A 13,145-nucleotide genomic window follows, 5' to 3' on the forward strand; every position below is an offset into this window, starting at 1 on the left:
TCTCTTTCTTTCTCTCTTTCTCTTTCCCTCTCCCTCTCCCTTAATTAGCTCAGTCATTGTTCCTGGATATATTTCTGTGGTCCCAATGATGCTTTCTGTGCGGTTTTTAAAAAGGTGATCATGTCCCCATTTTATGGATGTCACAGAAGAAACCATTTATAGGAGATACCAGGGCTCCTGGGTCCTTATTGATGATGAACACTTCTCATATATTGAATTGCTTTAACATAAATACACTTCTTAAATATGTCAGCATAAATATATTTTTTTCTCTTAACCACTATGCTGTTTTCTGTGTATCTGTAGTTTTACACATGTGCCTAATATGTAAAATGGGAAATAAAGATGGATAGTGTTGGAGAAAGAATGAACATGGATTGGTGCAGTGGGCAGGGGACATGGGGACAGTACTTGACTCTAATATTTTACATTGCTATCCCAGAAATATTTCATGATCAAGGCCATTGGAAGGGAATGCTAATGTTTGAATGGTAAGAGAAGAATATTTCAAAGCACTGCTTCTAATCTTTGATCATTTATACTCTCTTATTATGAAGTTTTGTTTACATCTAAGTATTTACATCTAAATATCTGATTTCTAATTTATAAAGTGGGAATAAAGTTTCCTTTCCTTTTAAAAGTATACCTTGAACAACAACAAAAAAAGACATGAAAACATCATTGCTCCATGGCCCAATCATTACTTTTAGTTTCTTTTGTTTTATCAGTGACATGCTCTCAGATCTGATCTAGCCCATTTCAAATCCACCCACTCACTCTTTTCTTATCCCTCTTATAAAAACACTTTTTAGATAGTGACAATCACACATCTTGGCCATTCTCTTGGCTTGCCATTTAAGTGTCTTTTAGGCTTAAGGAAGGGTCTTATTCTAAAGTCAAGATTGAGAATTACGAGCGTTGTCTTTTAGTTAAGGACTGACAGTAGGAGAGTCTCATAAAGAAATGTAAGGCTCTGGAATTTTGCTTTCTCTTGATTCAGAAAAATCTAAACCTGTTGCCATCAGGGCATTACACAAAGCACATCTGTTAAATCAGGATTTTCCTGATAAAAATCAACGTGGGCTCTCTTGACAGTCTGACCTATTTGAATTCTGTTGGGCTGCTATGCGTGTGCCGGGAGGATCCCTCAAAGAGTGGATATTATCAATCAGAATTTAAAAATCCACTCAGCTGTAGTAGAACCATTATCCATGACCCATTAGAAATGATCCGTCCAATCTTCAGCTAATCAAATGCAGTTTTATTAACCGCTATACATTTTTAATAGCCCACTGGCTCTGTTCCTTGTGATTCAAGGTCTGCTTCACAAATCACTTGTCATGCTCCTCTGCCTTATAATACCAGCATAACCTTTTGCTCTATCTTGCTGTCAAAACATCGCAATTCGATTTGATGCAATTTTATGCTACATGCGTGTGCCTCTCTGTAAAGTACAGAACAGCAGAAATAATTGACCACCACATCTGAGACGTTGTTTTCTTTTTTTTCTTTTTCTCTTCTCCTAATACCTGTAATAATTAAAACTCTAAATTAAAAGATTGACGGCAGGGTTCATCCTCAAGACCTTCTGTTCATCGGCACAGGAAACAAGACGTGAGCTGTGTACAGTGGCTGGCCCAAGCTGCAGGAGTAATGGAAGCTTCGTTTGCTCAGCCTGCCAGAGGACCCCATGGCTGAGGCAGCTAACACAGGGTGCCTTGGAGCCATCCCGGGGTGCCCACACCAGTGGCCGACTGGCATGAAAGGCCCACATTTCCAGGACTTCTGAAATGGGAGACCTTATATTGCCTGAAACAAAAACGATTCCACCCATGCATTGACTCTTCCCTGGCTGTTTTGCAAGACATAGATCGTTTCCAGATGTTTGGCTTACATTTGCCAAGTAGGTGCTCAGTTCAAAGTGCCTGTGGCATTGCACATCAGTAGCCATCCGGGCGATACTCAGAGAGGCATTAAAACTGGACGTGTCATAGAGATCTAACTAATAATGGTACAGCCTGTTTTTCTCTTATCTGACCCTTGAAACACCATGTAATGTGTTTTGGTTGAGAAGTGTCTTCTTGCTTTCTGTTTTTATGTACACAGCATCAGAAAGGGACACAGGAAATCTATGAGAGCCCAACCTAAAGTCAGATGAGACGAGACTAGAAATTAAGTTTCTGGCAGGAAACCACATACGCTTTGAAATCCGGTATAATATGCAACGAAATCATCTCTTGCTTGTCTCTGTCCTGTAACAATAGTCATGATGCTCTTTTAGGAGAGAAATCGGCCCTTTGTTCTCTCTTCTTAGGGGTGCATTATATCTTTATAATGAGGGGAACTGCTGGGCTGGTGCTGAAGCACTTGCTGAGGTGCCTTCCTGACAATTCACGGTCTTTGAGAAAAACTTAATTTTCCTTTTAATATCCCTCCTATGGATATAGAGTCAGATTTCATTATTTTCTTTATCTATAGTTTCCTTAGCCATATCAAAGATGCAACCCAGGAACCAATTGTTTAAAAATGAAAAAGGGCTGAAAGCCTTTTATGGCTCCCACTATTGAAATACACTAGAAGCCCTGGAAGAGAAAGACGTTTGCTTGTGCGTATCTAGGAAAGCAGTGCGATGTCATTGCAGAGAAGGACCTCCAATGGGTCCTTCTGCATTTCTGCAGGAAAATTGGACCCCCCACCCCATACAGGGCTAGGTCATACCAGGGACCTGGTTATAAGGACGAAATACACAATTTCTGCTCTGTAACAGTTTTTGGGGTGACAGAGGAACCCAAATGAGCACACAGTGCGGGTTCTGTATCTTCGTCATGCACACAAATGTAGGGTGTGTCATAGAAACGGTAAGTGAGCACAGCCTCACAGAAAGGAGGTTCCCAGAAAACGCTGACAAATTAAATCCACACAGCCGTTGGGAGGTGTCCATATAGATAACACATGCATCTCTGATGTGCATCAGAGGGACGAAGGGAGAAATGTCTTTTCCAGCTCTCCTAAGAATACTCTTTCATGTAGTGTTACCCAGCTGAATGGGTCACGGCATCATGAGAAGATGAAGGGATGAAGGACTTCACGGGGAGGAAGCAGAGAGTCCCAGGCCCTGACAAGGCAGTGAGCTCGGGGTTTCTCGAGACCCAGAAAGGCCAGAGTGTCCAGGATAAAGTGACAGAGTGGGATGCAAAAGGGTGGCAGGTGTCAGGGCACACAGGACCTTGGAAGCCAAGGTGGGGAGTTTGGTTTTTCCATGGTCTCCAAGGGAAGCCACCAGAACATTTAAATCGGGAGAGTGACGTGATCTGGTTTATGTGTTGGTAAAGCCGTTGGCGTTTCTGTGCAGAAGGTGGTCTGTGGAGGAGGCTCTGCAGGCCTGTCTGGGAGTCTGTGATGCATGTAGGCAGGACGTGGCTGGAGCAGGAGTATTGGCAAGCAGTGTGTGGAGTGGGGAGAGATGGAACGGATGGGATTTGATGGGGGATTGAACAGGGAGATTGAAAGACTTAGTGGACAGCAGAGGGTGACAGACATTTGGTCTCAGCTACATGGAAAATGTAACCAGGACACTGTAGAAGATGAGGATGGACGGGGAGCTTCCTAGAGTCCGTTCTTTGGAGGGACTAGTGACGAGGACTGCTGTGGACCTTCTGCACGTAAGGGACCTTGGACTTTGGTCATTGGCTCTGGGGTGGGCAGGGCGGGCAGGAAGGAGGAGAAGCTGGAATGAGAAGGCAGCTCCAGCAGCCTGCAGTTGTGGGTGATAAAAATAGCATTGGAAAGAAAAAAGCCAGGAAACATTACAGAAAGTTGGCCCACCAGTTGTGCCAAGGCACAGCCAAAACCATGGCTCCACGTACCTCACGCAGAGAAAAATCACTTAAACTGGGCGAGGGAGGGAGCATCTTACAGATGAATCCGCGAACAGGTTCCAACATTTTTTTTTTAATTTTTTTTTTAATTTTTTTAATTGGGGAATTGGGGGGATGGGAACAGTGCCGGGGAGTTGGGGGAAGGGGAACAGACAAGTTGCTGTCGTTTTTTTTTCTTCAGTCTAGTTGTGGAGGACGTTGCTTCACTGGCCCAAGTTGGCACCATCATTGCGCTATTCCCGGGCAAGGCAGATCAGTTGCCGGTTTCTGGACAGCCGCTCACTGCGGCTGCTGGCCGCTCACGCTGGCTGCTGGCTACACACGGTAGCCCATGGCAACCCACTGCAGCAGGGGCTGCAGCCTACGCCGTCGCAGGCAACTCACGGCAGCCCAGCTCCAGGTCGAGCTGTTGTTCAGCATCTTAGCTGTGGAGGGCAGTGTCACTGGCCCTCATATGTGGGATCCGAACCGGGGCCCTCTGGCGTCCCAAGCCAGTTCTTAACCATTGTGCCACTCGGCCGGCCCAGGTTCCTACATTTTAGCTGTTTGTTTTTATACTACAGACCCAACGCTTTTTTTTTCTTTATTTTTTTTAGAGGATTGGATGTAATGAATGAACCAAGGGGAAAAAAACCTGGATTTGATCTCAAACTTGGTTTCCAATTAGTGGGGACACAAATGCAGTGCGGCCACACGTGACCAAGAGATCCTAACCAGGGGAGGAAAAAGGAAATAGATTAACATAGTTCTTTGAACGGGCAAAAGGAGGTCGTTTCATATGATAGCTAATTAAAACCCTCTAACTTTGGCTTATAAAACGTTTCCGTGTGTCCATTTAAACACAAGAGGATGTGCCTTTCAGGAAGTTCGTTGACATGCAATGAATCATTGGAGTGCGAATCAGACTTAGGAGACTCTGCCAAGATTCTTTGCTTCCCAGCACCAGCTCTGGACTGGGGAAAGATGGCTTTCTTGATTCTTCTAGAAAGATGATCTTTCTTGAGCCTTCCCAGGAAGATTATGGGAAGACACTACGTGTTTGTGTTCGGTGTCCTGGAGAATAAGCGGTGGCGAGGTCAGCAGTGCCCTGATTACGATCCTTCATTCATTCATTTGACACATACGAATTACACTCCGGGCCAGAAGTGTGTGATAAATAGTCAGAGCTCTTTGAGGTTGGTTAACTAGATCAGATGCATCTTTCTATCCCTCACAGCACCGAGCGCTGCTGTGTGAATTAAATGAATGAGTCTGGCGATGGGAAAGGTGGCTGTGACTGGCGTATGTAGAGAAGCCTCACGGACAATGTAGAATTTTAACTTGTCCATTAGCAGACGGATGGTCTATCCAGACATTGAAAGAAGTAAGGAGTTATAGCTGCTAATAAATTTAGAAGTAAGATTTGCCTCCTAACCCAAATGTGACCAGATTGACTTAAACCAACCACCCATCCATCCACCTGTCCGTCCACCCATCTGTCCATCCATCCATCCATCCATCCATCCATCCATCCATCCATCCATCTATCCACCTGTTCGTCCATCCAATCATCCATCCATCCACCCATCTGTCCATCCATCCATCCATCCATCCATCCATCCATCCATCCATCCATCCACCCATCCACCAGTTCGTCCATCCAGTCATCCATCCATCCACCCATTCGTCCATCCAATCATCCATCCATCCACCCGTCTGTCCATCCATCCATCCATTCATCCATCCACCCATCCACCTGTTCGTCCTTCCATTCATCCATCCATCTATCCATCCATCCATCCATCCATCCATCCATCCATCCATCCATCCATCCATCAAACAATTCATTTAGTACCCATGGTGTTCTAGGCATTGTGCTATATCCTAAGCATGGATTAAAAAATTAAATATTTACAGTCTCTGCCCTAATGAAACCTAGAGTCTAGTGAGGGAGCTAGGTTAGAAACAAACAAATAACTGAACTGAAAAACAAAAGCGAACAAACAAAAGAAATCCAATGTGTTTTTTTCTCGCGATGAGAACTTTTAAAATCAATCTGTGCTCTTGTCAACTTACAAGTAGACAATTCAGAGTTATGACCTGGAGTCACCCCAGTGTACAGATTACATCCCCAGGACTTATTTTTTAACTGGAAGCGTGTACCTTTTGTTACAAAAAAATGTGTAACTCTGTGGGGTGACGGATGGTAGCTGGACTTACTGTGGTGATCATGTCACAGTCTATACATATATCAAATCATGAGGCTGTGCACCTGAAACTAATATAATGTTATATGAATAAAGAAAAAAAAACCCAGATTGTTCTGATAGAAAATAATGAGGGGTTGGGTGACCAGGGAAGCCCTTGCTGAGGAGTGACATTGAATGTGGATGAGAAGCAGCCAGCTGTCCTGAGAACAGAGGCTTTGGTGGAGGAAGGGAAGCATTGAGATGGTTGATGTTCTGGGTACGGGGACCTACATGCAAAAAGCCTGAGACAGGAATCATCTGGGCTCTTTTAGGAACTGAGAAGGGGCTTTAGAACTCAAATTTTGAGGCTATGATTTGAATAAAAATGGGATAGCTGAGTGGAGATGTGGAATAAGGAGGAAATTAACCACCCAAAAGGAAGTGAAGTGTCACTGGTCATAGCCATCCATTTCATAAGGATGCACAGAGTCATTCCGGGCATAGGGGAGAGAGCAGTTGGAGGAAGAAGGAAGGAGAAGAAATCAGAAGATGTCTTGCACTCTAGAGGAAGAAGGGAAATCAGAAAGCAAGTAACTTAGTAAACAATCTAATTTCAGATCGTGATAAGGTGCTATGAAGGTGACACAATATCAAGGGACTGATAACGATGCTTTAAATAAGGAAGTCAGAGAAGACAGCAGCTACATAGCCTGGAGTGAGGGCATGTCCACAGAGCATGCGCAAGGGTCCTGACCTGTGGCTCTGGGACTGTTCTCACGCTCTCTCCATCCCACGGCACGCAAGCACAGGTCACGGCATCCTGCCCAGAGGTGGCCCGCCATCTCCAGCAAGCCACGGTTGTCCCGGAGCGCTCCACCTCCTCTGTGTCCTCGACTTTGGTCTCTTTCTGTCACCCTTATCTTTCAGCACCTTATTGTGTAACTTACCTTCCCACTCGAGCAACATCTCCCCTCCAGGTGGGCGCAGTGAGGGGCTGTGGGTGGTACGTTGGGAGGAGCCCCAAGCAGCTGAGAGCAGGAACCCCGTGTGGCCACCGAGGCTGGATCAGGAAACGGGTCCGTGTACATGCAAGTGTGGGCATGGCCCCCTGACAAGCTGGGGTTCGGCAGCCTGTCCCCGAGTTGCTGCTGTGGGGGCTTGGGCCAAGTTTCTGCTTCTTCCTAATGTCTGTATGAACATTCGGCTGAGACCATGAGCTCTCAGTGTGGGAGCTATAAATGGACAAGGTCAGAATAAACTGGGGAACACAGTTCCCGGAGACAAACTGAGACGTCACCAAGTTGCGATTAAAGGTGAACTGAGATGTTATCAAGTTGCTCTTTAATGAGAAACCAGGTATACAAAATACGCAAATATGTTTCCTTTATAGAATGAAGTCCCCCAAGAATCAGGCTCAACAAACATTCATTGAGAGCCGATTATACACCAGGTACTCTGCTTGGAAAACGGACTTACTTCTTATGGTGGTCCTTTGCAGTAAGTCTGATTTCCCCCAGACTTATTCCCCTAGGCAAGGGGTGAAGGACCTACCTGACACACTGGTCCCATCACAGAAAGAAGCAGAGCAGGGGTGTGAATGCACATTTCCTGATGACAGATCCTGGGTCACCTCCTGTGTCACCAACTGCCTGCTCAGGGAAATGTCAGCTCACTTGGGACAGCCTGGGGAGCCGGCAAGAGCCGTGGTGGTTCCGGCAGGTTAAGAGCATGAGCTAGAATGTCATCATGACTCCTTTCTAGCCGTGTGAGTTTGGGCCACTGACATTACCTTCCTCAACCTCAGTCCCCTGATCTCTAAAATGGGAATCGCAATAAAACTTACCCTGCAGGGTTGCTGAAGGATAAGCCAGCAGCATGCCGGGTGCATTTCGCTTTCGATAAGTGAGAGCTACCTAACATCTCAGAGGAGAGAACCTAGGGTGCTCCTTCACCTCCACTGTACCCTCCCTGATTGGAGGGGGTGATGCAAATGGAGCAGGCTGGCGGAGGGTCCCCTCTGATGTGACAGTGTCCCCAAGACAGGTGCTTCTGGCTCTCCAACCCTCTCCATGGACTGTGCGCACCCAGCCGCCTCATGAAAGCGTAGGCTTCCCACCGCCCAGCTTCCCATCTGCACCCAGGGGCAGAAGTGTCAGGGGACCCCCAGCAGCAGTCAGCAGTGACACCATCGTCTCAAGGCATAGCCACAACCCCATCTCCTGTCAGAGGACGTTGAGGCTCCCCGCAACTGAAGAGCCTCACATTTACTTCAGAGTGCTGCTTTTTTAATATAATCACTGCCCCCTTGTACCTCCTCGATGCTTGAGAAAGACGATTTACATAAATACCCTGTACACCATGTCAGAACATTTAAATGCGAGTGTTTGAATTGGGCTCTTATTAAGAAGAAACTCGTTTCTGATTTAATTTCAGTAGCTTTTTTCTGTGTGTGTGCATCCTTACCCCATCACATATCCTGCCTAATAAATTATGTAAAAAACAAACAAAAAAATAAGTTAAAAATAAGTGAGTCACATGACCTTTGAAGTTAAAAAATAAATCAGAAAAGCAAAAAGGGAAGTGAATTGTTCTCTGAGTATGCCAGAAAGGCCTTATGTATTCAGAAACTCATTTACTTTTCTGCAAATCAATATGCAGTGCTCAACACCAAGAGAACTCCTGAATAGAAAGCCCAGAGATAACATATCAGCGGTGATTACATCGCGCAATTGTGCAGCTGTGAGGCCCCCCTTCCGCCTCCATCACATTGGTTGCTATGTTAATATTTTAGGCTCAAAGGACCAGAATTAATGCACTCTGCTTTGTCTCTGATGTGTTGGTGTTCTGTCAAAAATCCCTGACAGAATTCACAGCCAGTGAATCAGAGTAATTAGAGATGGAGCCGTGAGCTGTGGTGCCGCCTGTGGGCACCCCATCATCTCCTGCTTGGATGGAAGGCGTTGGCACAAGACGACCGCCTCCACCCATTCTTTTCCAGGGCAAACAATGTGCATCTATAAATAGGCCACCAATTATTTCCCCCCTCTGAATAGTGAATATGGAGAATGTTCTTCCTCTGTATTGATGAACACCCACTACCAAAATCAGATGCAATTTGGGAGGAGGGGGCCAACTGGAGGAGGGGCTAGAAAGCCCCGAAAACTGACAGCATTTAAATTCAGGAGAGTAGGTAGCCTGATCATTTCAGGGCTTCTTTTTTTTTTTTTTTTTTGAGCAATGATGTAGTTTTCTATTAATATAGAGATCTTATGAAATAGGCAAAGATCCTCCAGAAATAGGCAAAGGTCCTCCACAGAATGTTCCAGTTTGCTCAGACTTACAGCATACTCGCAAATAGGGAAGTGTTTGGTGGAAGATGCCAGAAACAGGAAGCTGACAGCTAGGGATGAGAATGTGAAAGTAGGGTGTTTTCAGGCGGGTCCAAGCCTCTGCCCCATGTCCGCCCCCTATCTCCTTCTTTCCCTCTGATGCCTTAGCTCTTGAACAGGAATGTGGAGGCCGGGAGGCGGGGAAAGAATGTTACAAGGATCTGGCTGCCAAGAAACAGCGTGCCCGCTTTATGGCCAGAGATGATTCATCTTTATGACCTTTCTTTCGTGTCACCGTTTACTCAAGGATGGCGGAGGTTTCACAGCCCTGCTGCTGCCATGGCTAACATCATCCCCATCCAGGCCTCCTCCTGGTTTCTAACCCCGAGTTGATTACTCCAGACGTCTGAGAAATCTACTTAAATCCTCACGAGATTTTCAGAGGGAGAAAATGCTACCAGCGGTCATTGTGGTGTTGAAGTTGCTTGACCACGGTGTCATGGAGGGGGTTTTTGGAGCCCGGTGGGTGAAGTCACATCCTAGGCCACCTCTGACAAAATTTCCATTAAGGAGAGGACACAGCCTGACCCCAGGCTGGGAGAGCGTGAGGCTCGCCAGGGCAGCTTGCTGAGGTCAGCCAAGGGTGCCAGCCTTGAGGTGTCAGCAGCAAGTCATCCTCAGAAAGGAGGCAGTGAGCTGGCAGAACCGGAAGGTGAGAAGCAGAGAACATCAGAGAGCTATCGCCCTCCGTTGATTATTTCTTCTTCAGTCAGCACAGGCGGGTTAGCACGGAGGAGGGAGGGAAATAGTTGCTATGTCAGGAACCAAGCTGGTGTAACGCATCAGGAAACTGGCCGTAGCAAAAAGTCCTGTGAGATGCACCATCCACCCTCAGAAAGATGGTTTCTTTTCGTTCTGGGAAGTCGCTTACGATAGAGATGTTGGGTAACACCTATGCTTGGCAGCAACCCATTACGGATTTCCAAATGGCCCTGTGTTGGCACAGGGCGCCAAGCCCTACTTCCTCTGATTTACAGGAGCAGGGGCAGGCATCGATAATTAAATAAGTCTGCTCAGAAACCTTCTCACCAGGCCCTCCTCTAAAATGTTCACTTTTCGAGAGAGTGGAGATTCATTTTTAATGGGATTAAATTCGTTAGAATGAAACCTAAGACATTTGATAGAATGTATTTTCTTCCTCTCTTTGTGAGAGTAGCAGCTGAACTCCCTTCCTTGTTCAGCTGTTCCTGAAATTTTAAAGGGAAAAAGAATCCGTTCAATCAAAAGGGGCTAAGCGTTGAAAAGCATTAATTGAACCGTCCTATAGTAGGACCAAATGAACTTAATCAGAAGTATGGTCAGAAATAGAATAGACCTCCACCCTTAGCCATCTGAGGAAAGTAAAGTGAGATGAAATGTGCATCACATTGTAACGACCATATGATTTTATAAGTCATTTTTATTGGATTTAATAATATGTTATATAAATTTTCACTGCAGGAATGGGGCGCCTGTTGTTGGACCATGGTTGGGGTTAAATTAGATGTGAATGGAAGATCTCATTCCAATTCTTTGCACTTAAGATAGCTCTTAATTGCAGGACCACCAGCCTACCAAGGGCACTTAGGCTCTGCAAAAAAAAGTTGTGTGTGTGTGTGTGTGTGTGATCATTTAGAACCATTTGAAATAGAACTTTCCTATTTCCTATTACAGTAACATAGAACATCTACATATTTAAACATTTTGAGTGAATTTATTTTATTAAGTATGGGATAAAGTGTTTTAAATGTCAACAACAACAAAAAAGATAATAGGTTTCTAATTCTGGTCCTCCTTAGTCCCCATCTTGAAGAATTTTGGGAGAACCGTATAGCCCCAGTATCCATACAATGGTGAGCCCTTTGATCTTCTTCTTTATTTAAAAAATCTAAAAGAAAGTGAAACTGGGTAAAAATGAAACTAGATAATTCCCAAGACATTGCTTCTTAGAGCAATATTGTGACCCAAATTCCTGAATAAAGAAATTTAAGTGTGTGCAAATAGACCGTTTTATGAAATGGTCTTTATTCAAGAGAGTTAGATTAACTCACTAAATTTCATTCAAATTGAATGTGACAGGGTCCTAGTGGGAAAAACTGATCTCTACTGAGACAGAATTGCTTCCGAAGCATCATAATGTGTTCAAAGTATGAGAATCTCCCAGCTGGGACTCAGGGTAGCAACCGAGGCCTCTAGAAGCAGTTGAAGCAGTGATGAAAGCTGCAGACACAGTGGAGGAGAGGCAAATAACCAAGTAATGGCTGAACAAGATGTGTTATTCTTTTTTTTTTTAATAAATTTTATTGGGGAACAGTGTGTTTTTCCAGGACCCATCAGCTTCAAGTCAAGTAGTTGTTTCAATCTAGTTGTGGAGGGCTCAGCCCACCATCCCACGTGGGAACCGAACCTGCAACCTTGTTGCTCAGAGGACATACTCTAACCAACTGAGCCACCTGGCAGCCTGCATGTGTTATTCTTAAGTCCATTAAAGGTAATCATAAACAAAAATATCCTAAGTATTGGGTTGATGATACGTTCTTAGGATGAAATACTGCTGTTATTAAAACACCTTTAAAATACCTATTTTTATCAATGTTTTCATATAGATCTAATGGGAACAGGCTCAAACATTTTTTTTTTTTTTACTGGTGGGAGACACCATTAAAAAGTTCAAAACCATTTGTTTCCAAAAGAATTTAATATTAAAATGATTTCATCTGATGAGACAGCTAAAAGCAGCAAACTTTAAAGGAAAAAGAACTCCCTAGACAATGAAAAAGAAGCGTAAAGCAAAGAATCTCCTAGACAATTTGGTTTGTAATGCCATTCACAGCAGTCCTATTGACGTGACTCCTGGAGCCTACTTTTTAAATGCATGAGCATTTAAAAAATTACGTCAGCTTTATGGAAATGAAAATGACTTTATTTTCAAGCTCTTAGGTCTGGGGGTGGGGGGAAGGAGAAAAAAAGACTAAGTCTGCAGGGGGGGGAAATATTGGGCAGGTCATTCAATCAATATAACAAAGTCATTTTATTTTTTTGTCCCCTGTCTAATTCTTAGTCTGTGAGTTTTTTTCATGGCCCAGGAATTGGATGCCAAGTAAGCAGGTGGAACCTAGGCTGTAATTTTAACTCCCTGTGCTCAGGAGTCCACACGGACTTTGACTTGCTTTTCTTTCACTTCTTTTTCCTTCCTGTTCTGTGGGTTCCATGGTGAATTCTTTAACACCGGTAGACTAAGTCTACATCTGCCTTTGACTCAAACACTTCCAGAGGTGGTGCCGATCAGTGCTCGCTCCGAAATCCAGTCCCGGCCGGGGAGAGATCTCGTTTCAGAAAAGAAATCTACTGGCAGAAAATAGATGAGCTTCCAACAATTAAAAAGGAAAATCGGGTTCAAAGAGTTAATGAGGCTTCATCTTCATAATTCGTCACATCATTTTGTTTAAAAGAAAAAAGACGCGCCTGAGCCTTCTGTGCCGTAATAACTCAGATTTGCATGGTGTATTACAGTGTACAAAGCTCCCCCACAGGTCATTGCTTTGTAATTTGTGTGGTGCCTGCTTATTTTTCTGGCAGGTTTTAGAACTCTGCTGTGATCACTCATAGCCTGGAGCGCGTGGCTGGCTGTATACCCGACCAGGGCAGTCGTGGAGAGTGGTCTGGGGAGATATATAAGGCGGCCCAATAATGTAAGCCCCAAAAGGCACAGTTCATGTGCTAGTCCATCT

At 44.7% G+C, this 13,145-nt stretch overlaps 1 long non-coding RNA gene across 3 annotated transcripts in view; it reads left to right on the forward strand.

The window, feature by feature from the left end:
* LOC109387839 (uncharacterized) overlaps positions 1 to 13,145 on the forward strand; it is an 87,735-nt gene that overhangs the window by 31,792 nt on the left and 42,798 nt on the right. The window contains exon 3 of one of the 3 annotated variants that reach the window (XR_002125112.1): positions 1,559 to 2,013. The exons of 1 other annotated variant lie outside the window; for it this stretch is intronic. This is a non-coding gene — a long non-coding RNA (uncharacterized LOC109387839). Of the gene's footprint in view, positions 1 to 442; positions 487 to 1,558; positions 2,014 to 13,145 lie in introns of those variants that run through there. One more of the 3 variants, XR_002125115.1, reaches the window with a different exon arrangement.

The sequence above is a fragment of the Hipposideros armiger genome, unplaced genomic scaffold (assembly GCF_001890085.2).
Source record: "Hipposideros armiger isolate ML-2016 unplaced genomic scaffold, ASM189008v1 scaffold_170, whole genome shotgun sequence".
In the NCBI taxonomy this organism is placed as follows: Eukaryota; Metazoa; Chordata; class Mammalia; order Chiroptera; family Hipposideridae; genus Hipposideros; species Hipposideros armiger.